The sequence below is a fragment of the Anomaloglossus baeobatrachus genome, chromosome 2 (assembly GCF_048569485.1).
Source record: "Anomaloglossus baeobatrachus isolate aAnoBae1 chromosome 2, aAnoBae1.hap1, whole genome shotgun sequence".
NCBI lineage: Eukaryota > Metazoa > Chordata > Amphibia > Anura > Aromobatidae > Anomaloglossus > Anomaloglossus baeobatrachus.
The window spans coordinates 144,203,147-144,229,841 of NC_134354.1; the positions used below are offsets into that span (position 1 = coordinate 144,203,147).

The 26,695-nt window shown below is 45.6% G+C and overlaps 1 protein-coding gene and 1 long non-coding RNA gene across 2 annotated transcripts in view; one reads left to right on the forward strand and one right to left on the reverse strand.

Moving 5' to 3' along the window:
• The window catches only part of MBTPS2 (membrane bound transcription factor peptidase, site 2), a 114,610-nt gene that overhangs the window by 41,722 nt on the left and 46,193 nt on the right, over positions 1-26,695 (reverse strand). The gene's annotated exons all lie outside the window — the stretch shown is intronic.
• LOC142286900 (uncharacterized) lies at positions 23,901-25,525 on the forward strand. The gene is made up of 4 exons (XR_012747943.1): positions 23,901-24,199; positions 24,345-24,463; positions 24,559-25,204; positions 25,439-25,525. It is a non-coding gene; the product is annotated as an uncharacterized LOC142286900 (long non-coding RNA).

A 26,695-nucleotide genomic window follows, 5' to 3' on the forward strand; every position in this document is an offset into this window, starting at 1 on the left:
TCGACCTAATCCAACGGGCTAAGGTCGGCTTAGAAGCAGAGAGGCCCTTGCGCCGACCTGTGGTTAGCACAAAAAGAGAGGTGCACCGCCTAAGAGCAGCGGTGCGAGACACATAGATCCGGAGAGCACGCACCAGATCCAGAGTATGCAACGCTTTTTCAAAGCGATGAACAGGAGCCGGACAAAAGGAAGGTAGGGTAATGTCCTGGTTAAGGTGGAAAGGAGAGACCACCTTAGGAAGAAAGTCCGGAGTCGGACGGAGAACCACCTTATCTTGATGAAAAACCAAAAAAGGTGACTCCGAAGAGAGCGCAGCCAAATCGGAGACTCTCCTGAGAGAAGTTATGGCCACTAGAAAGACCACTTTCTGTGAAAGACGAAACAAGGAAACCTCCCTAAGAGGCTCAAAGGGGGGTTTCTGCAAAACCGTGAGAACCAAATTGAGGTCCCAGGGATCCAAGGGCCACCGGTAAGGTGGAATGATGTGAGACACGCCCTGCATGAAGGTGCGAACCTGAGCCAGCCGGGCGATACGCCGCTGGAACAGTACTGACAGAGCCAAGACTTGTCCCTTGAGAGAGTTGAGGGACAGTCCCAGCTGCAGACCGGACTGTAGAAAGGACAGAAGGGTCGGCAAGGAAAAAGGCCAAGGAGGATGGCCGGAAGAGCGACACCAGGACAGGAAAATTTTCCAAGTCCTGCGATAGATCTTGGCGGAGGAAGACTTACGGGCCCGAGTCATAGTGGAGATGACTTCAGGAGGGATACCAGAAGCCGTCAAGATCCAGGACTCAAGAGCCAAGCCGTCAATCTGAGAGCCGCAGAATTCTGGCGGAAAAACGGACCTTGTGAGAGAAGGTCTGGACGGTCCGGAAGATGCCAAGGCACCTCTACGGACAGATGGAGCAGGTCTGGGTACCAAGCTCGCCTGGGCCAGTCCGGTGCAATAAGGATGACTCGACGGCCCTCCCTTCTGATCTTGCGCAGGACTCTGGGCAAGAGAGCTAGAGGGGGAAACACGTAGGACAGACGAAACTGGGACCAGTCTTGAACCAGAGCGTCCGCGGCGAATGCCTGAGGATCGTGGGAGTGAGCCACGTAAACAGGAACTTTGTTGTTGTGACGGGATGCCATTAGGTCCACGTCCGGAGTGCCCCATTTGCGGCAGATTGACTGAAAAACTGCCGGATGCAGGGACCACTTGCCACTGTCCACGGTTTAACGGCTGAGATAATCTGCCTCCCAGTTTTCCACGCCTGGAATGTGGACTGCGGATATGGTGGACTTGGAGTCCTCCGCCCATTGAAGGATGCGTTGTACCTCCAACATTGCCAGGCGGCTTGGTGATTGATGTAGACAACCGCTGTCGCGTTGTCTGACTGTACTCGGATGTGCTTGCCCGCCAACAGGTGGTGAAAAGCTAGGAGAGCCAGAAGCACTGCTCTGGTTTCCAGCACATTGATCGAAAGGGCTGACTCGGACGGAGTCCAAGTGCCTTGCGCTCGGTGGTGGAGACATACCGCTCCCCAGCCGGAAAGACTGGCATCCGTGGTGAGGATCACCCAGGACGGGGCTAGAAAGGAGTGCCCCTGAGACAGAGAGAGAGGGGCCGAAGCCACCACTGAAGAGAACTCCTTGTCTGTGGCGACAGAGCCACTAACCTGTGCAAGGAGGAAGGCCGCTTGTCCCAACAGCGGAGAATGTACAGCTGCAGGGGACGCAGATGGAACTGGGCGAAGGGAACAGCCTCCATTGACGCCACCATCTGACCCAGCACCTGCATCAGGCGCCTGAGGGAATAACGGCGGGGCCTCAGCAGAGAGCGCACCACCAGTTGGAGGGACTGCTGTTTGACTAAGGGCAACTTCACAAGTGCCGGCAGAGTCTCGAACTGCATCCCTAGGTACGTGAGACTCTGGGTCGGAGTCAGAGTGGATTTGGGAAGATTGACCCGAATTGGGCTAGAGTGGCAAGAGTGAGCGAGACACTCCGCTGACAGTCTGCGCTAGATGAAGCCTTGACTAGAAGGTCGTCCATGTAAGGAATCACTGCCAACCCCTGGAGGTGCAGAACCGCAATCACTGCTGCCATGACCTTGGTGAATACCCGAGGGGCCGTGGCTAACCCGAAGGGGAGAGCCACGAATTGGAAATGTTCCTCTCCGATTGCAAAACGTAGCCAACGCTGGTGTGAAACTGCAATTGGCACATGCAGATAGGCATCTCTGATGTCGATGGATGCCAGGAAATCCCCTTGGGTCATTGAGGCAATGACTGATCGCAGAGACTCCATGCGAAAACGCCGCACCTGAACATGCTTGTTGAGAAGCTTGAGATCCAGGATGGGCCGGAAGGAACCGTCCTTTTGGGGACTAGGAAGAAATTTGAGTAGAAACCTCTGAACCGTTCCCGGGCGGGAACCGGCACAATTACTCCGTTGGCCTGCAAGGATGCCACGGCCTGAGAGAAGGCGGCGGCCTTGGAGCAGGGGGGAGTCGACAGAAAAAATCTGTTTGGCGGGCTGGAAGAGAATTCTATCCTGTAGCCGTGGGAGATGATATCCTGCACCCACTGATCGGAGACGTGTTGAAACCACACGTCGCCAAAGTGGGAGAGCCTGCCACCGACTAAGGATGTTGCTGGAGCGGGCAGATAGTCACGAGGACGCTGCCTTGGCGGCAGCACCTCCTGCGGTCTTTTGTGGACGCGCTTTTGGACGCCAGTTGGATTTCTGGTCCTTGGCTGAGTTAGTGGACGAGGCCGAGGGCTTAGAGGACGACCAGTTGGAGGAACGAAAGGAACGAAACCTCGACTGATTCCTGCCCTGGACAGGTTTCCTGGTTTTGGTTTGTGGCATGGAAGTACTCTTCCCGCCAGTAGCTTCCTTAATAATTTCATCCAGCTGTTCACCGAACAGCCGGGACCCAGCAAAAGGGAGTCCAGCAAGGTACTTCTTTGAAGAAGCATCTGCCTTCCATTCTCGAAGCCACAAGATCCTGCGGATAGCGAGGGAATTAGCCGAAGCCACCGCAGTGCGGTGAGAAGCCTCCAGCATGGCAGACATGGCATAGGATGAAAAAGCTGAAGCTTGGGAAGTCAAGGAAACCATTTCGGGCAGATTCTCTGGAGAGGGAATGCATCTCCTCTAGAGAAGCAGATATGGCTTTGAGAGCCCACACTGCTGCAAAAGTCGGGGAGAACGAGGCCCCCGCAGCTTCATACACAGATTTGGCCAGAAGGTCAATCTGGCGGTCAGTGGAATCCTTAAGAGAGGTGCCATCAGCCACCGATACAACGGTCCGGGCTGAGAGTCTAGACACCGGAGGGTCTACCTTTGGGGAGAGAGCCCACTCCTTGACCACCTCAGGTGGAAAGGGAAAACGGTCATCAGAACCACGCTTTGGGAAGCGTTTGTCAGGACAGGCCCTGGGCTTGGTCACAGCGGCCTGAAAACTGGAGTGGTTCAAGAACACACTCTTTGCCCTTTTAGGCGAGGTAAACTGGTGCTTTTCTGCCAGAGAGGGCTGTTCCTCTGATACTGGCGGATTGAGATCCAGTACGGAATTAATGGACGCAATTAAATCACTAACATCAGAGTCACTTTCGGACAGATCAATGGGGTATATGGAGTTAGCCTCCGAGCCCCCAGTAAAGGCATCCTCCTCGTCCTGCGAGTCAGCTCCGGAATCAGAGCCGCGGGACGAGGAAGGAGAGGGAACCCTGTGTCTCTTCTGAGAAGGACGGGGTCTGGGCCCTGATGATGAATCCTCTGTGAGCTACGGTCCTGAGAGACCCCTAGCAGCAGAGGCACCCTGTGAAGGGGGCTGATGCATATTCAGCAAAGTCTTGGACAGAAGTCCCATGGACTCAGCAAAGGACTGGGAGATAGACCTAGAAAAGGATTCTACCCAAGCCAGGGTTTCAGCCACAGGAGCAGGAGCAGCTTGACAGACCACTGGGAGTGAGACTCCAGGCTGAGGCACCGTCAGGTAAGAGCAGGCATCACAATGTGGATAGGTGCTCGGTTCAGGCAGTAGGAGCTTACATGCAGTGCATACTGAATACAGCTTTGGAGCCTTGCTCCTCGTGTGAGACATGCTGCTGGAGTGGGGGCTCTGCCAGAGAATGACCCCCAGAGAGTATATACAGAGGTCCACAACCAGAGGTTGTGGCTTACCAGACCCCTGGAGCGGTGTTGTGTGCCCTCCAGATCCCGAAGCCCGGACCCCAAGCACCTCAGCAGGGATGCTGCAGACCAGCGCTGCAATGACTGATCGCAGGGGGAACGCTGAGAAAATGGCCGCCGGAGCGAAGAGAGGGGGCGGGACTTGCTTAAGGAGCGGGATCTGGAGGGCCATAGAGACCTACAGGGGAGGGGACATACACTGCAGTGAGGAGTGTCCCTCCCCTGTGCAGAACGGCCGCCGGGCGGAGCCGAGCCTGTCCCTCTGCATGAATGACATGCGAGAGCAGAGAAACCGAAACTAGGCCTCCGGCGAAGCTGGGGCCTAAATTTGAGCGATGCGGCCGGCGAGCAGGCACCATCGGCGCGGTTCTCAGGCGACAGCCAGAGAACCCGCCGGAAATGTCATAAAACACAATCAGCACACTCTCCCACAACAATAAAGTACAGGGACCCCCAATATATAAACGTCTCAGGTACTTAGCTTGCTGAGACGCAGGGTTCCAAGTCCCTGGGGATGAGTGCTGCGGTCCAGCAGGGTCCTGAAGGGCTGCGGAGGGAGGCCGGTCTCCTGCCAAGCATGGAGAACCGTGCTGGCTCCCACTTCAAGCCAGAGCCCAGGAGGGATGGTGAAGGAGCGTGGCATGTAAGGCTTCAGCCTTGGAATCAACCTTAACAACACCGCCGACACAGTGGGGTGAGAAGGGACATGCCGGGGGTCCACTTGGACACGCTTTTCTTCAAACTCTTTCCAAAAATCAAAAATCAGATGAGAATGCATGTGTGGATGTATGCCTCCTGAACACAAAGCGATAAACTGGCTAGATCTGGTTCTCCATGGGGTGTATAAGCTCAGAGGGAGGAGCTACACTTTTAGGTGTAGCACTTTGTGTGTCCTCCGGAGGCAGAAGCTAAACACCCATTGTCTGGGTCTCCCATAGGAACAATAAAGAAAAATGTCATTACATAATTATCTTGTAATAAGGGCTCTTCTACACTTGCATTTACAAATTCACAGCGACACTCGGCTACAAATGTGAGTCGAGTGTCCTACGTGTGGTCTGCGTACGGTGTGTGTTTTTTTCCTCACATAGCATCCGTATCACATGCGAGCGTCATGCGAGTGCTATGTGAGTGTTTATGCATACCGCGTCAGACTGGCTACCCGAGGAATCTCCAGTAATACCAGGCCTGGTCGCAGTTACCTGCACTGAACTCCGGAGCTGTCACCTGAGCTCCAGAGTTCAGCCCGGTCTGTCTGCAGCTGTGCTGAACTGAACAGCAATCGCCGGGGAATCAATCACTTGGTGCTCGCTGTTCAGGCTGCACTCTAGAGCTCAGGTGATAGCTCTGGAGATCAGAGCATGTAACCGTGGCCAGGCCTGGTATTACTGGAGATTCCTCCGGTAGCCAGTCTGACGCGGTATGCAAGTGTCAAGGATCCGTGTGACATGCGTATGCCATCTGTATGACATGCGCAGGCCACCCGGATTCTGATTTTTTTCTCGCTCCCATAGGATTGCATGGGGGTGCGAGAGCTGAGACTCAGTGAAATCACAGCATGCTGTGATTTCATTGAGAGCACGAGTCGTGCCGTAAAACATTTAGCAAGAGGACACGACCTCATTGATTAACACTGGTGCGAGTGAGATCAGATTTTCTATCTGATCGCACTCGCACATAGAAATCACAAGTGGAGAAGCGCCCTAAAGGTTCACCAACATAAATCTTCATTGTATAATCCAGTTTCATTAAAGATTTGATACTGTCCAATGAAAAAAAATCTACAATATTAAAATATTCTAAAAGACTACACACACAAAAAAAAAGAAGTCTTTAAATTTTGCCAAATAGTAGAAATAACCATCCAAAATGGATAATTATTTCTACTATTTGGCAAAATTTAAATATTAAAATATTCTGTAATTTTTCCTTTTAAGACTTCAGGATTTGCAAGATCTCTTCTTGCAGACAATCAATATTCCACATCCAGAGCAGAATGATTTGTCCTGATCGGCGATGGACATGACTGGTTACACTACGATCACACCCTATTTTGTAAAGTGTTCCATCAGATTCCTATAGTTAGGGATGTCAGTTCAGGGCATCTCTCGTTAGCATTTGGCAAGTGTCTAGGCTGGACATATGCCAAAATACAGTGTGAACATTTAAAGTATAAGGCCGGTTTCAGACGTCCGTCTTTAATCAGGTACCAGTCACATGCATGGTTATGGTCATACGTGTGTCACACGTGTGTGACATCCATGTTTGTATACGTGTGACAGTTACAGGAGAAAACACGGGTCTGTGAAATAAAAAGATTTTCCATATTGACCTTCTTTCTTCGGCTCTGCTGGCTCCCGCTCCTGACCTCCACTCATTATATTCACCGATTATCCACTGCACTCAGGACCTGGAAGCCGGAGCAGCGTTGGGGAGAGCACCGGGCACAGCACCGCCGAGGACAGCATCGCAGGGACAGGTGAGTATACTGCAAGCACAGTGACATCCAGGAGGTCATCGGCGTTCCCAATGAACTCTAATGACATCCTGATGACCCCTGCCACACCCGCACTACAGCTTCACGAGTTCATCAGAGTTCATTGGGAACTGTGATGAGTCCCCGATGCTGTTCACGTGATGCTCCGGCTTCCAGGTCCTCACCACACACACACACACACACACACACACACACACACACACACACACATACACACACACACATACACACATACACACATACACACACGTATACACTGAGCACATATACACACATATGTATACACACAAAGCAGACACGCATGGATAAACCGAGCACATACACACACATAGTGCACATGCATGTATATGTTGCCGGCAATGTGTAAAAACAGGCATTCTATAGAATACCTAAGCAAAGTATGTAATGCCGGAAATGGCTCGTCAAAGTATGAAATGCATCAGATGTTCATACATTTCCTAGACATTCTATAGAATACCTAAATGACAAACAGGCGGAGTGTAGAATACTACAGGGGTGGTCCGTCCAAAAGTAGGTGGGCAGAGCAGGCAGCAGCAGATGTGTGAAACTGGCTCAGTTGGCCTTAGCATTAAAATGCCATTCTAGCCTCTCGTGCTGCAACATAGTCAGGAATGACACTTCTGATTCCTTTTTTTTTTCCCAGCAAAGATATCCTATTGTTCATCTTGCATTTCTTCTTTCATGTTTTTGACTGTTTGTTACTAAAGACTAATAGTCAGGAATGACACTTCTGTTTCTTTGTGTTTTTCCCAGTAAAGATATCCTGTTGTTCATTTAGGCTTGTTTCACACATCCGGCATTTCGCCACTTTGCCGGATTCAGCGCACTCCAGTACAGTGTATACAGTACAATGGCAGCGTAACAAGCTCCGGTCACATGCGGTCATGTGACCGGAGCATGTGACCCGGAAGTTGCCGCGCTGCCATTGTACTGTATACACTGTACTGACTGGAGTCCGCCAAACCGGTGAAAAGCCGGATGTGTGAAACTAGCCTTAGGATTTCTTCTTTCATTAGTTTTTTGACTGTTACCAAAGACTTTTCCAATCTGGGTATTATATCAGAGTTTGCCTGAGCACTTCTTGTCATTCTTTATAATACCTAGACATTTTATGTAATGCCTAGGAAAAGTATAGAACAACGCAGATATTTCATACCTTGCCTGAAAACGACAGGGATTGTATATACATTGCCTACGTATTCTATAGAATGCCGGGTTTTCATACATTGCCTGTAACATATACACTACACTGAACACACACACACACACACACCTGGATACTCACCTGTCCCCAGTGATGTGGTCCCCGGCACTGAAGTCCCCAGCGCTGCTCCGGCTTCCAGCTCCTCAGTGCAGTGAATACTCAATGAGTATAATGAGCGTGGGTCAGAAGCCGGAGGCAGCAGAGCCGGAGACCGCACCACTGGTTACAGCTAATTATAGAAAATCTTTTTATTAAAAAGACCCATGTTTTCTCCGTTACGTGTCACTCTGATGTCACACGGATCACATCAGTGTGCGATCCATGTGACACCCGTGCTACCGGCGAAAAAACAGACATGCCTGCGTGTGGGGTCACACGGTCCGTGTAAAAACACGGACGTGTGAGTAACAGCAAATAATAACATGGGTACGTGTGGCATCCGTGTTAAAAACGGATGTCACACGTACCTGAACCACGGACGTCTGAAACCAGCCTTAAAATTAAAATACTGTAAATATATTGTATATATCTTATATATAAAGCTGTGTGTGTGTGTGTGTGTGTGTGTGTGTATGTACGTGTGTGTTTGTATGTAGGCGTGTGTGTATATAGGTATGTGCATACGTGTGTGTTTGTATGTAGGTGTGTGTGTTTGTATGTACGTGTGTTTTTCAATGTAGGTGTGTGTGTGTGTCCACAAAAGGAATCTGCACCGTTACATTTACAATCACAACATTTTGCACAGACGCCTCATTTGACTCAGACGCATCATAGACTATGTTTTGAGGAGAAGATTTAACCCCGCACTTTACAGTTATTCACCAAAAAACCTGCTTACATTAAGGTCAATGCAGCTGGGAGCTACAGGTCATTAATAGGCAACAAAGGGCATTGTTAGTATAAAAAGATTATGTGTGAGGTAATATAATGATATCGGTAGAGACACACACAGAGACCGACACACACACACAGAGACCGACACACACACACAGAGACCGACAGACACACACAGAGGCACACAGACGCAGAGGCACAAAGAGACAGAGGTACACACGCACACACAGCCAGAGGCACAGACACAGAAGGGAGACAGACAGACAGAAAGGGAGAGTGAGAGGGTGGTAGAGAGAGAGACAGAGAGACACTTACTATCCCAGAGAAGGCCAGGTACTATAGCTAAAATATATATATATATTATATTATATATACAGTTAGGTCCAGAAATATTTGGACAGTGACACAATTTTCGCGAGTTGAGCTCTGCATGCCACCACATTGGATTTGAAATGAAACCTCTACAACAGAATTCAAGTGCAGATTGTAACGTTTAATTTGAAGGTTTGAACAAAAATATCTGATAGAAATTGTAGGAATTGTACACATTTCTTTACAAACACTCCACATTTTAGAAGGTCAAAAGTAATTGGACAAATAAACCAAACCCAAAGAAAATATTTTTATTTTCAATATTTTGTTGCGAATCCTTTGGAGGCAATCACTGCCTTAAGTCTGGAACCCATGGACATCACCAAACGCTGGGTTTCCTCTTTCTTAACCCCTTCAGCCCCCGGGCACTTTCCGTTTTTGCGTTTTTGTTTTTTGCTCCCCTTCTTCCGAGAGGCGTAACTTTTTTATTTTTCCATCAATCTTGCCATATGAGGGCTTGTATTTTGCAGTACGAGTTGTACTTTTAAATGAAACCATAAGTTTTACCATATAGTGTACTGGAAAACGGCAATAAAATTCCAAGTGCGGAAAAATTGCAAAAAAAGTGGGATTGTACAATAGTTTTTGGGATATTTTATTCACCGTGTTCACTATATGGTAAACCTGATGTGTGGGTATGCAGCCTCAGGTCGGTGCGAGTTTATAGACACCAAACATGTATAGGTTTACTTGTATCTAAGGGGTTAAAAAAATTCACAAGCTTGTCCGAAAAACGTGGCGCACGTTTTGCGCCATTTTCCAAAACCCATAGCGTTCTCATTTTTCAGGATCTGAGGCTCAGTGATGGCTTATTTTTTGCGTCTTGACCTGACGTTCTTAACGGTACCATTTTTGCGCAGATGCTACGTTTTGATCGCCTGTTATTGCATTTTGCGCAAAATTTGCGGCGACCAAAAAACGTAATTTTGGTGTTTGGAATTTTTTTGCCGCTACGCCGTTTACTGATCAGATTAATTGATTTTATATTTTGATAGATCGGGCATTTCTGAACGCGGCGATACCAAATATGTGTGTATTTTTTATTTTTTTAACCCTTTAATTTTCAATGGGGTGAAAGGGGGGTGATTTGAACTTTTAGGTTTTTTTATTTTTTTTTAATTTTTTAAAACTTTTTTTTTTACTTTTTTTTTTTTTATTTTACTAGTCCCCCTAGGGGGCTATTGCGATCAGCAATCCGATCGCTTTGCACAATCTGCAGATCTCAGCTACAGAGCTGAGAACTGCAGATTTGCTGCTTCACTTTCAATGCCGGCTGTATTCCGGCATTGAGAGGAAGTGACTCATGTTAGCCACAGGAGTCATCACATGACCCTGTGCTACCATGGCAACCGCCAAAAGTCACGTGATCATGTCACGTGACTTCCGGCGGGAGCGGGGTAAGTCACTGTCATGGCGGCGCCCATATACATATCGCTGCCAAGACTTTGGCAGCGAAATGTAAGGGGTTAATGGCCGCGGGTGGAAGCGATTCCACCCGCGGCTAGCAGGCACACATATCAGCTGTTGATAACAGCTGATATGTGCGCGTCTCGCCGCCGCCTGCCGGCGGCAGGGGGCGGGGCTTACCGGAACACGATCCATGACGTATCTAGTACGTCATGGGTCGTTAAGGGGTTAAAGCTTTGCCAGGCCTTTACAGCCGCAGCCTTCAGGTCTTGCTTGTTTGTGGGTCTTTCCGTCTTAAGTCTGGATTTGAGCAAGTGAAATGCATGCTCAATTGGGTTAAGATCTGGTGATTGACTTGGCCATTGCAGAATGTTCCACTTTTTTGCACTCATGAACTCCTGGGTAGCTTTGGCTGTATGCTTGGGGTCATTGTCCATCTGTACTATGAAGCGCCGTCCGATCAACTTTGCGGCATTTGGCTGAATCTGGGCTGAAAGTATATCCCGGTACACTTCAGAATTCATCCGGCTACTCTTGTCTGCTGTTATGTCATCAATAAACACAAGTGACCCAGTGCCATTGAAAGCCATGCATGCCCATGCCATCACGTTGCCTCCACCATGTTTTACAGAGGATGTGGTGTGCCTTGGATCATGTGCCGTTCCCTTTCTTCTCCAAACTTTTTTCTTCCCATCATTCTGGTACAGGTTGATCTTTGTCTCATCTGTCCATAGAATACTTTTCCAGAACTGAGCTGGCTTCATGAGGTGTTTTTCAGCAAATTTAACTCTGGCCTGTCTATTTTTGGAATTGATGAATGGTTTGCATCTAGATGTGAACCCTTTGTATTTACTTTCATGGAGTCTTCTCTTTACTGGTGACTTAGAGACAGATACACCTACTTCACTGAGAGTGTTCTGGACTTCAGTTGATGTTGTGAACGGGTTCTTCTTCACCAAAGAAAGTATGCGGCGATCATCCACCACTGTTGTCATCCGTGGACGCCCAGGCCTTTTTGAGTTCCCAAGCTCACCAGTCAATTCCTTTTTTCTCAGAATGTACCCGACTGTTGATTTTGCTACTCCAAGCATGTCTGCTATCTCTCTGATGGATTTTTTCTTTTTTTTCAGCCTCAGGATGTTCTGCTTCACCTCAATTGAGAGTTCCTTAGACCGCATGTTGTCTGGTCACAGCAACAGCTTCCAAATGCAAAACCACACACCTGTAATCAACCCCAGACCTTTTAACTACTTCATTGATTACAGGTTAACGAGGGAGACGCCTTCAGAGTTAATTGCAGCCCTTAGAGTCCCTTGTCCAATTACTTTTGGTCCCTTGAAAAAGGGGAGGCTATGCATTACAGAGCTATGATTCCTAAACCCTTTCTCCGATTTGGATGTGAAAACTCTCATATTGCAGCTGGGAGTGTGCACTTTCAGCCCATATTATATATATAATTGTATTTCTGAACATGTTTTTGTAAACAGCTAAAATAACAAAACTTGTGTCACTGTCCAAATATTTCTGGCCCTGACTGTATATATAAATATATATATATATATATATATATATATATATATATATATATATATATATATATATATTTATAATTAAATCGGTTAATAAACAGAAATTGCTGCAACCAAAGACTGTGCCGTATACAATTGCTGCTATAAAAACTACCTCTCCATATTTCCACACTTTGGCCACAATAGAGTTGGAGTGGTGCTTTTATCCTTATGTCTCTGACCCTACTATTATACTCCCACTCCGGCATATTCACTTTTTTCCGTGTTACTCTGCTCCCACAGTGCCTTCTTATGACTGCAACTTCTGACTGGCTGGATGTCAAAGTTACAACACAAGCACAAAGATGCAAGTCTATGATAGCCAAAACGAGACTCTCATAGTGTCAAGGGTGACAGATAGTCCTGTGGTGTCCAGCAATAGAAGGGCATTTGGCTGTGCAAAACCTCCCTGACTTTCTATTATTCCTGCTGTTAGTATTTAGTGTACTAGATATCTCCTTTGCTGGGTTTTTATACTTTTCCTTTTAGGACCCTGGGGAGCTCCTCTTGCCTTCAGCTGCTAATCATCTGTATTTTCCCTTGGGTTTAAATACCCTAATTTTTCCTGGACATGTGCTGGTGTTATGCAGTTCCCTCACAAGCACTGAATGCAAGCAGGTGGCTTGCACTCATCTGTAGGATAGTTGCTGCTCTTTGCTGAACTTCTTCCTGAGCCATATGGAGATTAGTTGTTCATGCGCTTTGCCCATGTGTGTGCTCCCTGTGTCTTCTTTCGTGTTTAGTGGGGTTGACAAAGACCTTATCCCACCGGTTTCCTTTCTAGGGCCCAGCTCAAAGGTCATCCTAGAGTCAGGTATCCAACTTGATTCATATGTGCGGAACCCATCTAGGGTGGTGAGGGACCCAAAGGGCCAGCGGTAGGTTTGGTCAGGAGTCACCATCTCCCACTTTCCTAGACGCAGAGTTTCCCTTCCCTTCCCTTTCGCACTCCCTAGTAGCCAGCGTGACACATATACTTGCATTGAATTGTGACTGCCGGCAAGCCCCATAAAGCACTGGAGCAGCCGGCATGTGACAAACTGGAAACGACTAACCAAATTAGCGGTGATAGAAGATGATGACACCGAAGGGTCGGTATAAGACAGGAGCAGGGAACTTAAATTTAAAGCACTACTCCAGGGCTGAAATAAGAATTTTTTTTTAAAAAAAAGACGTTGACGTGGTGCTTCGCTACACATCTGCACTGTGTAATAAATCTTTAGCGCTTATTTAGGCTTCACATCCAGGTCACATGATCCTAATGACATCACTGGTCCTTCTGCACTTCTATGTTGCTTCTCTTTTATGATTGGTCAGCATCATACAGGAGGCATAAGTACAGTGAAATAATTAAATAACACCCACTTTGACCTAAAGTCATTAGATGCCAAATATTTGATTGCTAATATCTCCATAATAGAGAAACTAAATTAAAAACGGCCATTTTTTTTAATATGACCATGTTTTCAAGCAGAATTCTACCATCCTAGATACATGAAACAATACTATGATACAGCCATAATTCGGGATGACATTACATTTCTGTGATCTCCCAAAGCTGAAAATCCTGGCGCTTGAAACCATAGAAGTATTTATGCTCCTCAATCACAGATGTATCCATGGATGGTTTTGAAATGAAATTATTGTAGAGATGGTGTAGGGGGGGTCAAGGCTACGCTACCCCCCTGCAGAAGTAGCCGTCACACAGAAAGGTTTATCTGATGTAGTAAAATGTATTGTGTATTTTGTAACTGGCCACCAGGTGGCAATGTGGTTCTGTGACGGCTGCCCTGGCACCTGGTTAGGCAGAACAAGGGTAAAAGGAGGAGGATGGGTATAAATAGGACATGACATAGAAGGAGGGTAGGAGAGTCACCAGAAGTAGATAGAGACAAGAGGTCATAATATTCTATTAAATCAAGATCCTAAGGGTTAACCCTTTGATCCCGGACATGCGGAGTCCTGCTCTTAAGAGGACTGTGGAGCTGCAACCCCAGAAGAGGGGTTTAGTCCGGTAAGTCTGGGGTTGCGATTTCTTTCTCTGGATTGGAAACCCCAAGAAATCCCCTGCGAGACCAAAGGGAAGTGGACTTTTAAAAGGAAAAGGCTAAAGGTCTATTTGAATTGGTTCGTGCAGCGTGACGTCAGACGGGAGAATGAGGGGCCTAGTGGCGTCCGCTGCAGCACAGGTGCCCATAGGGACCAGAGACGGTGCCCGAGTTATGCGCTTGGAAAAAGTCCCTGTAATGAAGACCAGTAAAGTTCGGTTGTTTGAAGGAAATATACCAGTGTCTGCTTTATTGACTCAGAGAACGAATGGACTGTGGAGAAAGCATCCCTGCAGTGGAGTGGCAACCAGGAGGCAAGGGGTACTGAGCGGCTGTGCTGCGGCCTGGCTACCCCTGCACACATGACTACCACTCTCTCCCCTAGCCATTCTACAATGGCATTGAAATATTCCATTTTCATTGAGCACCTCCGCTGTCCCTGGTCTGGGTTGGAGATGTCCAGTTTGCATTAGGGGCTATTAGCTTCACATTTTTGTCCGCACTGCTTTGATGAAGAGAAAATACAGAGAGAGTGTTTGGTCTTCCTGAGACTCTTGGCTCATTGCTAATGTTAGTCTGTCTAATGATGATGAGTCTTACAAGTGTGAATTTATATATAGTTATTTTATTTACCTGATCCATAACAGTGCATAGCAATAAAAGTGGATGGTGCTAGAATAGGTATCTTATATAATGTCCAGCAATAATTTCTTTTTGCACAGGGCTAGGAGTATTGATAGGTACTCTATAAAGCAAGCCACTGTAGGTATCCAAATCATTCCTTCTTGTGACACTAGAAATATATTAGTGAATTGCCCATAATGTAATCTATATATAAAATTGCCTTATTCTGTCTGTCTGTCTGTCTTGCTCCAAAATGACATAAATTACAGAGACAACCATCACCACACCACGCGCGCTAAAGAGCCTGCGACCAACGGCTCAGCTAACTGAACAGCCCGAAGTACGGGTCGATAGGACGATGCCCGACACTTTTCCCCGCACTCACATGGAGCCCCGACTCCCCAGTGAGTGCTGCACCCCCGGGAGCCCACACCGGCAACCCAGCCGACACATACCCACCGCTCGCCTCCGCCCCCGCACACATTACCCCACTCGGCTCCACCCCCCCGCACTCCGCATGTATACACTGAACACACACACGAATATTCACCTGTCCCCAGCCATGCAGTCCCCAGCACTGACATCCTCAGCGCCATGGCCCCGCTCGGCTCCACCACCGCCGCCCTCCGCATGTATACACAGAACACACACACACACACCTGGATAGTCACCTGTCCCCAGCCATGCAGTCCCCGGCACTGACGTCCTCAGCGCCATGGCCCCGCTCGGCTCCACCCCCCGCACTTCGCATGTATACACTGAACGAACGCACACACACACCTGGATAGTCACCTGTCCCCAGCCATGCAGTCCCCAGCACTGACGTCCTCAGCGCCATGGCCCCACTCGGCACCCCTTCCCCCCCGCACTCCGCCCCCCGCACACATTACCCCACAGGATGGAGGCACATGTCAGGATGGTGGCTGCACCACGATGGGGGCACATACCAGCATGGGACCACATCACAGCATCAGCATATTTTTTCTTATCTTTACACTGTTCATGACCTTCTTTCATTACAAGCCATGGACATCATTAAACATTAGACTCATCTATTAAAACGGTTCCTTCTGTTATTTGTCATTTTAAAACCAATAAACAATTATAAGAATACTAAATTAAACCTAACCCATCCAGTCCATTCATTACCTTATTATTCAATCTGCTAACCCACATACACATTCTAGACTACCCGATACGTTACAATCGGGCCACCTTCTAGTAGTATTATAAAGAAATAGGTTCCAATCAAGCTCATTGTCCAAGAGCAAAGATGTCACACTGCAAGGATACGTGGTAAATTACTTTAAACAATAAAAATACCGCAGCGAAACAGACATTCCTTCCTTTCCTATAAACATCCGTAATTTCTGAATGTATTCCCAAAGGGAAACGGTCAGCAGTAGCTCCTGTGGGCAAGAAACTAAAGCCATTAAGTGAATGGAGCTGAATCAGCAGAAGTGGTCTCTATTGATTAAGACTTGAAAAATGTCAGTCGTGCTGGTTACAGAGACATAACTGTAGGCCGGAGAATTAAGGATTTCTGGAAATCAGCCTGTATTTGTGCAAAGCAAGTGCTATGGCATTACATTAATATGCTTCACAATAAGCGATGGAGAAGGTAAATGCAGCAATACAGTTCTACAAACCAGCTTATATAGTCAATATAAAAATAGCGTTTAAGGGGCCGGTCCAGGATTACTTTTGTGCCTGTTTTTTTGTTTGGATCATTTTCATTTGTGCCTTTTTTAAAGCAACTTTATGTGTTAAGTGGGCTTTAGACGCTACGACATCGCTAGCAATTGCTAGCGATTTCGAGCGTGTAAGCACCCGCCCCTGTCGTGGATGTGATATCGTGTGATCGCTGCTGCAGCGAACATTATCGCTACGGTAGCGTCACACGCACTTACCTGGTCGGCGGCGTCGCTGTGACTGTCGAACAATCCCTCCACCCACCTCCTTCCTTCCGCATTGTGGCCGGAGGCAGGTAAGGAGACGTTCCTCGCTCCTGCGGTGTCACACACAGCGATGTGTGCTGCCGCAGGAGCGACGAACCATATCGATAATCAACCATTACCGATTTTTGGTTTTGGGACGACCTCTCCATGGTGAACGATTTCCACCATTTTTGAGGTCGCTGGTGTTACACGCTGCGATATTGTTAATGACGCCGGATGTGCGTCACTAACAACGTGACCCCGACGATAAAACATTAACGATATCGTAGCGTGTAAAGCCCCCTTTAGTCTGTGGTTTTTTGTTTTTTTTTGTTTTTTTTTTTTTAGTTTTCCATTAGGGGCGAGGTGTAAGCTTTTCAGATGTTTTTATCCGATTCATCATTTGTAACATTTTAAAAAGTTACATTTTTGCGTAAATTTATTCAGTCACTCCTAAAATGATCTTATGTATGTCACAGTATTTTTTTATGCATTCTGTTTGCAACATTTTGCAAAATGTTTGACTTTGTGCTGTGGAGAAAATAAAAATAAATAAATAAATAAAATAAAATATTATTAATAATAATAAATGATATTATATTATATTATATTAATATATACATATATATATATATATATATATATATATATATATATATACTATATATATACATATAGTGAGATGCCGAGGGGAGAAGTACTAGAGAACAGGTATGTTTCCCCTCGGTTCATTTCATATGCCTCCATGTACTGACTGTGGGAAAAGCTGGGAAAGTCAGATCTGGCTCAGCAATAAGTTAGTCACTGAAGCCTGTTTATTTCAGTGTAATTTTGGGCTCGGTTTTTCCTGGAGCAATCAGTAGGAATGGCAGTGGGACTGGTTGCTCCCCTCTCCACATTCAATCCAGGTTTTGATTCCTCACTGGATCAGCTGAAATAATCAGGAGGCATTCAGAACAAGGAGACAGCTGAGGAGAGCAGCCCAGGCTCATGGCTGCTGGGGCTGAGACTCCATACCTCCGCTTGCTGTGCTGAGGAACCGACACAGTAAGAGAATGCTGTTTTGTTTGTTACATAGGTTTATTTTGTAGTTAGCATCCTGTTAGTTAGTGGCCAGACAGCCTTAGACATTTATTTTCCTGTTTTTGAATGTGTAACACTGAGAGATAAGTGTACACAATAAACACAGCAGTGGCTGTATCTGTGTGTGGAACCTGCCAGTCTGCCGCTGTCATCTGTGAATCCATAGCCACTCGCTTGGACCAAAGCAAAGATCCCAGCTGAGCTATATTCCCTGCCTCACAATATTATATATATATATATATATATATATTTTACACATGCACACTAGCTGTAGTACCTGGGTGTTGCCCGGGATAGTAACTGTCTCTCTCCCAGTCTCTGTCTGTGTGTTGCTGTCTGTCTCTGCCCGATCCGTCTCTTTCCACGTCTGTTTCTGTCTCTCTCTACCGGTCTCACCACCGACATCATATTACCTTACACATGGGCTTCTTATACTAACAGTTTATTTTGTTCCTATAGCAACCACTGACAGTTGCTATTAATAGCCTGTAGCTCCCACCTCCATTCAGTTTAATGGAGGCAGGATTTTGGAGAGTAACTGTAAAGCGTGGGGGTTAAATTTTTCCTGTCAAAACATAGTCTATGACATTCCCTGAGTCACATGAGGCGTCTGTGCAAAATTTCGTGATTGTAAATGCGACGGTGCGGATTCCTTTAGCGGACATACACACATACATACTCAGCTTTATATATTAGAGATTATATATAATAATATATTTTATTTGGGGGGGTTTAATAGCAAAGAAGGTAAAACACAAAAACAGCAAGAAATACTGTTCTACAGAAAGGATAGTTTAAATCATATATGCTAATCATAGGGCTCGGTGCACCCTTGGTGTGGCAAAGAAGCTCGCTACACCATTCCCACAGATTTTACAAGTCCCTGTATCCCTCACTGGTAATTAACAACAATGGAGTACCTGGAGTGAGCACTGACTGCAGAGAAAGCTCAATCTGTCACCAGTGTGGGAGGAGAGGACTTCCACAACCATTGGGCAGTACGGTGCACTGAGCCTCTTAGCCATACCAAGGGTGCACCGAGCTCCCTAATGTTTAAATTTCAGTTTTAGCAGAATGGAGGCAGAAGTTGTGATTTTTTTTAACACTAGAAGTCCCAGAAATTTCGAGCTCCCCCCTGAAGTCCCGAAAGAGGGTCAAATGACCCTTAGGGGTACAACCATAAAAGAAGAGAGCTAGGCACTGCAAGCCCAGGTGTGTACTCACAGGTTTGTGGTTTTCACGTGGATCACGGACCTCCAGCCGATCTCTGTTAGTTTAGTTTAAAAAAAATAAAAAGGATCTAACTTACAATCAGTGTATTTTATAAATTCCTTTGAGTCCCAATAGTTAATATTAAATGCCGTTAATTATATTTATCTGCATTGATCTACTTCTTCCCCATAGCGTAAATTAAATGAAGCACAGATTATACAGCGTGTACAGTAGATTTATACATTTTCAGGGGGAATAGCAGAAGAACAAAAGAGAGATTGAACTGAAGTATTACATGTAACCTTAGTCCTCCGATCAAATGTGAAACCAGAACTGAACCTGACAGATCCCATTATATGTCACCGGGGTTATCAGGGCACTGGTCCATGTACAGCACCTCATTTACACTGCTTAGCGCTGGCTCCCTGCACTCCTAGCTACAGTACACATCGGGTTAATTATCCGATGTGTACTGCAGCTACATGTGCAGAGAGCAGGAGCCGGCACTGGCAGTGAGAGCGGCGGACTCTGGTAACGAAGGTAAATATCGGGTAACCACCTTGGTTACCCGATGTTTACCTTGGTTACAGCTTACCGCAGCTGCCAGATGCTGGCTTCTGCTCTCTGCTCGCTTAATTTCGTCGCTCTCTCGCTGTCACACACAGCGATCTGTGCGTCACAGCGGGAGAGCAACAATAAAAAAAAAGAACCAGCACTGTGTGTAACGAGCAGCGATCTCACAGCAGGGGCCAGATCGCTGCTCGGTGTCACACACAGCGAGATCGCTAATGAGGTCACCAAAACCGTGACTCAGCAGCGATCTCAGTAGCGAACTCGCTGTGTGTGAAGCACCCCTTTTATGAGGAACATCACCCTATATAGACATGTCGGGGGGGGGCAGGTTCTCTTTAAAGAAGGGTTTTCTGACCTATATAAAAATTGATGAGACTCATTGCGATTATTGAGGCTTTTATTTTAGTAAGGTTATGTTCACACGTGGCATCTTTTTGCTAGTGCATCTTGAGTGCATCAAAAATGCACAAAAAAACGCACCGCGGCAAAAACGCATTGTGGTTTTACTGCGTTTTGCCCAATGCGTTTTTTAGTCAAATCTACTGACTGGAAGGGCTCCAAAAACGCTACAAAAACGCAGAAATAATTGACATGCTGCATCTTCAAAAACACAGCCACAATGCAGCCAACAAGAGGCCCAGTGTGGACAGCAAAATAGAAATCTCATAGACTTTGCTGGAGAAACGAAATGCAGGCATTCTGGTGTATCTTTGTGACCTTAAAAACGCACCAAAAACACAGCAAAAGATGCCCTGTGTGAACTTAGGCTAAGTCCCCTTGTGCCTTCACTGCCCTAATAATACAGCCAAAGACCTGAGTAATCGGAATGTGAGTATATCCCTGATACTGCAGGGTCTTCAAAGCCCTTTATAATACAATAATTGATTTTATTCAATGTAGAAAATAATAGGAATCATTTGCCATTACACTTGATGCAAATCGATTTGCCGGACCCTGTCCATCAGTCACGTCAATACTCTGTACCTAGTTGACGGGAGTCCTGAGAGCCACCTCCTACATCCTGGCATTCAGGGCTCTTCTCCTGATGAGCCAGTCTAACATTGCATGTGCAACCATGACGTCGCCTCAGGCCGGCTAATGAAAACAAGAACGGCTAATGGTGGTAGGTAGCATGAAGTCCAGGGACCACAGATTACCAACATGGCCGACAGAATCCTGAATGGATTTCCACCAACCAAACTTGCCATTCTACAGTAAAAATTAGTCCAGGTCCTTGGTATGCAATTTATCTATTTTTTTTTCCAAATTAATATAATTAAAAGTAAATTCATACCCGGCTTCTGTTTCTGGAACACTTTGCAGGAATCTGATCACAATACCCCAAGCCCAGGCGTCCCGCTAACAAGCCGAACCGGCTAATGCTTGTATGGGTCGCAATGGATTCTCTCAACTTTTAGTCACTATGATGATTTACATACAAAGTACAGAGAATAAGGGACTTCCCAGCCAAAATACATTCGTGTCACAGAATACCCCATTAAAATACCAGTGCAGTGATCATCATACAACTGTCCACATCTTCAGCGGAGCAAGGGCAGAGCAAGACACAAGTAAAACCTTAAACTTGTACTTTCCCATACTTAAAGAAAAAAAAACAAAACATTACAAACCAACAAGTGCAGTAATAACATGAACTAGTTGTGGAGAAGTAGGTTTCTTATTTATATTTGTAATCCTTGTAGTGATAGATGACTAGGCCGACAGCTTCTGAGTGATTGCTTTTTATTTCCTACTTTCTTTATTACGTTGGCCACATAATGCACTTTCTCTCCTCTTGCTGTATTTTGCAAAAAAGGAACAATGTACCAATACCAAGGAAAAAAAATTGCAATTATATTTTATAATAAAATACATTAAATATACATTATGTGTAAGACCAACCAAGACTCCTCTAGTGTTATAGGGTCAAAACTGCAAAGGATTATGGGAGCTCACAATTACAGTAATCAGGGTGGATACTTGTGGGGTCTTGCTTTATGTGCAGCGGCACCAGCCTGATCAACAAGGTTATGGTGAAGAAAATTTGGACTTTTTAACTATTATTACTTTTGCTGAGGATAAGGACTGCTTAAAGGGAACCTGTCACCACTTTTTTGGCGTATAAGCTGCGGCCACCACCACTGGGCTCCTATATACAGCATTCTAACATGCTGTATATAAGAGCCCAGGTCGGGGGTATAACATAAAAAACGCTTTATAATACTTACCTAATGGTCGCGCAGTGGGCCTTATGGGCGTCTCCGTTGTCCGGTGCCGGCACCGCCTCTTTTGGCCATCTTTGTGCTCCTTCTTCTCTAGCCGCAGTGCATGACGGGTCCAACGTCATCCACACTCGCCGGCATTCAGGTACTGAGCAGGGCAGATCAAGGTATTGTAGTGCACCTGCGCAGGATCGGCGAGTGTGTATGATGTAGAGGCGTCATGCACACAGGCTTCAGAAGAAGGACGAAGATGGCCGAAAGAGGCGGCGCCGACACCGTACAATGGAGACGCCCATATGGCCAACCGCGCGACCGTTAGTAAGTATTATAAAGTATTTTTTATATGTTATACCCCCGTCCTGGGCTCCTATATACATCATATTAGAATGCTGTATATAAGAGCCCGGTGGTGGTGACCGTAGCTTATACAGTTAGGTCCAGAAATATTTGGACAGTGACACAATTTTCGCGAGTTGGGCTCTGCATGCCACCACATTGGATTTGAAGTGAAACCTCTACAACAGAATTCAAGTGCAGATTGTAACGTTTAATTTGAAGGTTTGAACAAAAATATCTGATAGAAATTGTAGGAATTGTACACATTTCTTTACAAACACTCCACATTTTAGGAGGTCAAAAGTAATTGGACAAATAAACCAAACCCAAACAAAATATTTTTATTTTCAATATTTTGTTGCGAATCCTTTGGAGGCAATCACTGCCTTAAGTCTGGAACCCATGGACATCACCAAACGCTGGGTTTCCTCCTTCTTAATGCTTTGCCAGGCCTTTACAGCCGCAGCCTTCAGGTCTTGCTTGTTTGTGGGTCTTTCCGTCTTAAGTCTGGATTTGAGCAAGTGAAATGCATGCTCAATTGGGTTAAGATCTGGTGATTGACTTGGCCATTGCAGAATGTTCCACTTTTTTGCACTCATGAACTCCTGGGTAGCTTTGGCTGTATGCTTGGGGTCATTGTCCATCTGTACTATGAAATCAAGCAAGAGGAGTCCCTTATTGCATGCAAAAAGTGTGAAAAAGTTTATTAGTAACACAGAGAAATATTGTTAAGACCATTTAAAAATGGGAAAGATCAAAAGAATGATCTACCCATGAGCAAATTGGCACATCACCAACCAAAACCTCATGAATTAATATAAAGCATACAAGCTCAAAATAGCAGTACCAAAGGACAGTATACAGCAGTACATAGTCACCAATTGTAGGATGTTTGGGACTGCTATTTTGAGCTTGTATGCTTTATATTAATTCATGAGGTTTTGGTTGGTGATGTGCCAATTTGCTCATGGGTAGATCATTCTTTTGATCTTTCCCATTTTTAAATGGTCTTAACAATATTTCTCTGTGTTACTAATAAACTTTTTCACACTTTTTGCATGCAATAAGGGACTCCTCTTGCTTGATTCCATTATCCTGGATTTTCCAGTATATGTTTGGTGTAGTTGTGCTCACTCTTTCCCATGTGTTGTGTTCCAGATTCTATTTATGGGTTGAAGCACACTTCCATTACCTATATATATTTAATGGTGGTGCCGTCCCTATTTTGTTCTATGATCCTTGTTTTATGGTTTTCACCATTAGGGACTTGTGCACACTATCATAGTCTGATTTAACTGTCTGATTTGGATTACATGAGCCCTACTATGGCTTATGACTTGGAAGCAAGAGAGGTGTTTTGGAACAATCAGGTGGCAGCGGTGTTTGATTGTCAGGTTCCTGACACAGCAGACGGTGATTTTAAGGCTATATGTGATGAACTTTTGAATTTACATAAAAGATATATCCGTGTATGGTGGAACATCAAGAGCCTGGAACAGTATCTAAAATTGAAGATTATTCCCCGTGGACTGAGGGTTCAGATATTTCCCTCCTGGGAGGTGGATGAACACTTCAGAGGTCTTTGGGAAGGGGGTCTCATTCAGTGCTCTGGCATATTGCTTGAACTGTTGATAGGACATGATCGTAATTTGCTGGTACAGATCAAAGAAAGTATTAAGGCAACTGAGCTCAAAATTAACATCTTTGATAATAATACATTGGTACAACCATTTTTAGTCAAATTGAAAGAAAACATTGATTAGTATGAAAAGGACATTATTGCCGGCAAAAAGAGAAAATTTGCTCGCGACAAGAAAGACTTTGAGGATAACCATGCCTATAGGTGGAGCCATCAAGGAAATAGAAGATCTCGGTTCGCTGTGTCTAAACAGAGCCACTCAATTAATCCGGGCGAAGGCTCGTCTACTGATTTTTTTATCTACAGACACAAGCGAAGCAGAAGGAGGGGGAGAAGAGGTGGCCGGAAGAGGAACCAACAACAAAAGAATACCACGGAATCGGACACAGAATGTATACATGCAGACTCGCTACAAGAACAAGAATCGGAGATAGTTGGTGAGAATACACTCCAAATAATCAACCTGTCTGATCATGTTTTATCCCCTGCAGAGGAGACTGTCCTGAAACGTGGGTTGTCCTTCTCACCAATACAGAAATTAGATAAATTTACCCTGATTAAGGATATTTATCTTTTCTGCAGAAGCCTCATGTTCAAATACTACCACCTCTACCCTTCGTCCTTACAATCTTTACCTGAAATGGAACAAAGAGCTTTTGAGGACCTGATTGATCTGTTACAGGAGATTGAGGATCCCTCAGGTAGGAAGCCGTTTACCATATACAGACCATCTCAAAAAACACCGGCTTTTGGGACTTGCCCAACTATTAACGTCTTTTTTAACACCATGGTACAGGATATACTTACACTTAAGATCAGGGGTGCTGCCCATGATAACCTTACCCAGGATGAGAGAGATGCTATTGTCACCCTTAAGAACAACACAGCTTTTGTCATCAAAGAAGCTGACAAAGGCGGCAACATAGTCCTTTGGCCTACGGATCTTTACGTGGAGGAAGCCAAAAGACAGCTTCTTAACACATCTCTTTACACGGTATTACCTTCCGACCCCACCTCGGTGTTCCAGAAGAAATTGGATGCCTTGCTTGCTGACGCATTGTCGCGGAATGTTATAGGTAAGAGGGAGCGAGACTTTGTATATAATACTCATCCTGTAACGCCAACGTTTTATCTACTTCCGAAGGTGCACAAATGTATTCAAAATCCACCCGGAAGGCCAATTGTGGCAGGGATCGGTGGTCTAAGTGAACATGCCTGTGTCTACATAGACTTTTACTTACAACCTCTTGTGGCCAATTTAAAGTCCTATGTACGGGATACTATGCACTTGCTGGAAATTTTGGATAGTCTTGAATTACCTCCACAGACCTTACTTGTTTCCCTAGACGTCGAGGCTCTCTACACGAGCATAGGACATAAAGAAGGGTTACATGCCGTTTCCACCTTTCTCAAGGATGACCAGGACAATATCTCAGCTCACGGTATGTTTGTTTTGGATTTAATGGCCTTTATCCTCCGACACAATTACTTTGTCTTCGACCGGACCACCTACAGGCAGACGTCTGGGACCGCGATGGGGGCGCGCTGTGCGCCTTCTTTCGCTAACCTGTTTTTGGGTTGGTGGGAGGAGACGTGCGTGTATCCCTCGTCGTGGTGTCGCGACTATGTCTGTGGGTGGTTTCGATATATCGATGACATTTTGTTTTTGTGGACAGGGCCTAGAGACCTTTGCCTGGAATTCATCTCGAATTTGAATAGTAATCAACTGAACATCAAGCTCACTTCGAAAATTACATCGGACAACATGGATTTTTTGGACCTGAAATTGGCAATAAAAGGGAAAAAGATTGAAACTCATCTTTACCGTAAGTGCACATCCACTAATAGTCTTTTGCATTATAAGAGCTCACATCCTAAACATCTTAAAGTTGGTATACCGGTGGGCCAATTTTTTCGTTTAAGAAGAAATTGCAGTGCACAATCTGATTTTCTTGTACAGGCACAGGATCTGTCCAAACGATTCAGAACGAGAGGATATCCACGGAAGATCATTCATCGAGCATACCAGAAAGCCATCAACACGGACCGCCATACTTTGCTGAAACCAAAGGACCATAAGCCCAAAAATGACTCTCCACGGTTGGTAACCACTTTTAATTGTCAGTGGTCAGATATATATCAGACCCTGAATAAAAATTGGAACATCTTGTTGTCTGATTCCAACCTAAAAAAGTTTATCTCTTCCAGACCACTCCTTACAGCAAGGAGATCAGCAAATCTGAGGGACCACCTTTGCAGGAGCCACTTCACACGACCTACTACCCGTATTGGGAGAGGAACCATTTTGAAGGGATCTTTCCCATGTGGACAGTGCTCTATTTGCCAATTCCTGTCTCCTGTATCCAATTTTAGTAACCATCGCACCCAGAGGTCGTACCTATTACGACATTATGTGAACTGTAGGTCCCAGAACGTTGTTTACGCTCTCACCTGCCCTTGCCAACTTATTTACGTCGGACAGACTTCGCAGGAGCTGCGACATCGTATTCAAAAACACTTCTCGGACATTGCGTTGGCTTCTAAACATCTTAAACAGGGACGAACGATCTCTACAGTGGCACAGCACTATCTTAGACACCATGGGAGCAGAATTGGAAATACAACCGTGGTTGGCTTGGATAAAGTTTTGAGCAATATACGAGGTGGTAATCCCACTCCGGCACTCCTGAGAACTGAATCCTGGTGGATTTTCCAGCTTGATACAGTTATGCCCAATGGCATTAATGAGAATCTTTTATTTACTGGGTACTATAAAAAATAGACACTCTTATCCTGCATTTTGATTGGGCCCCCCTTACCTTCCCCTCTTTGTTCCACTATAAACATGAGAATTCCATATAAACTTTCTCAAGGATGCTTTACTGTGTCTGCAATTAACCCATTCTCTGCTCCATTTGTATACCTGTTTGTTT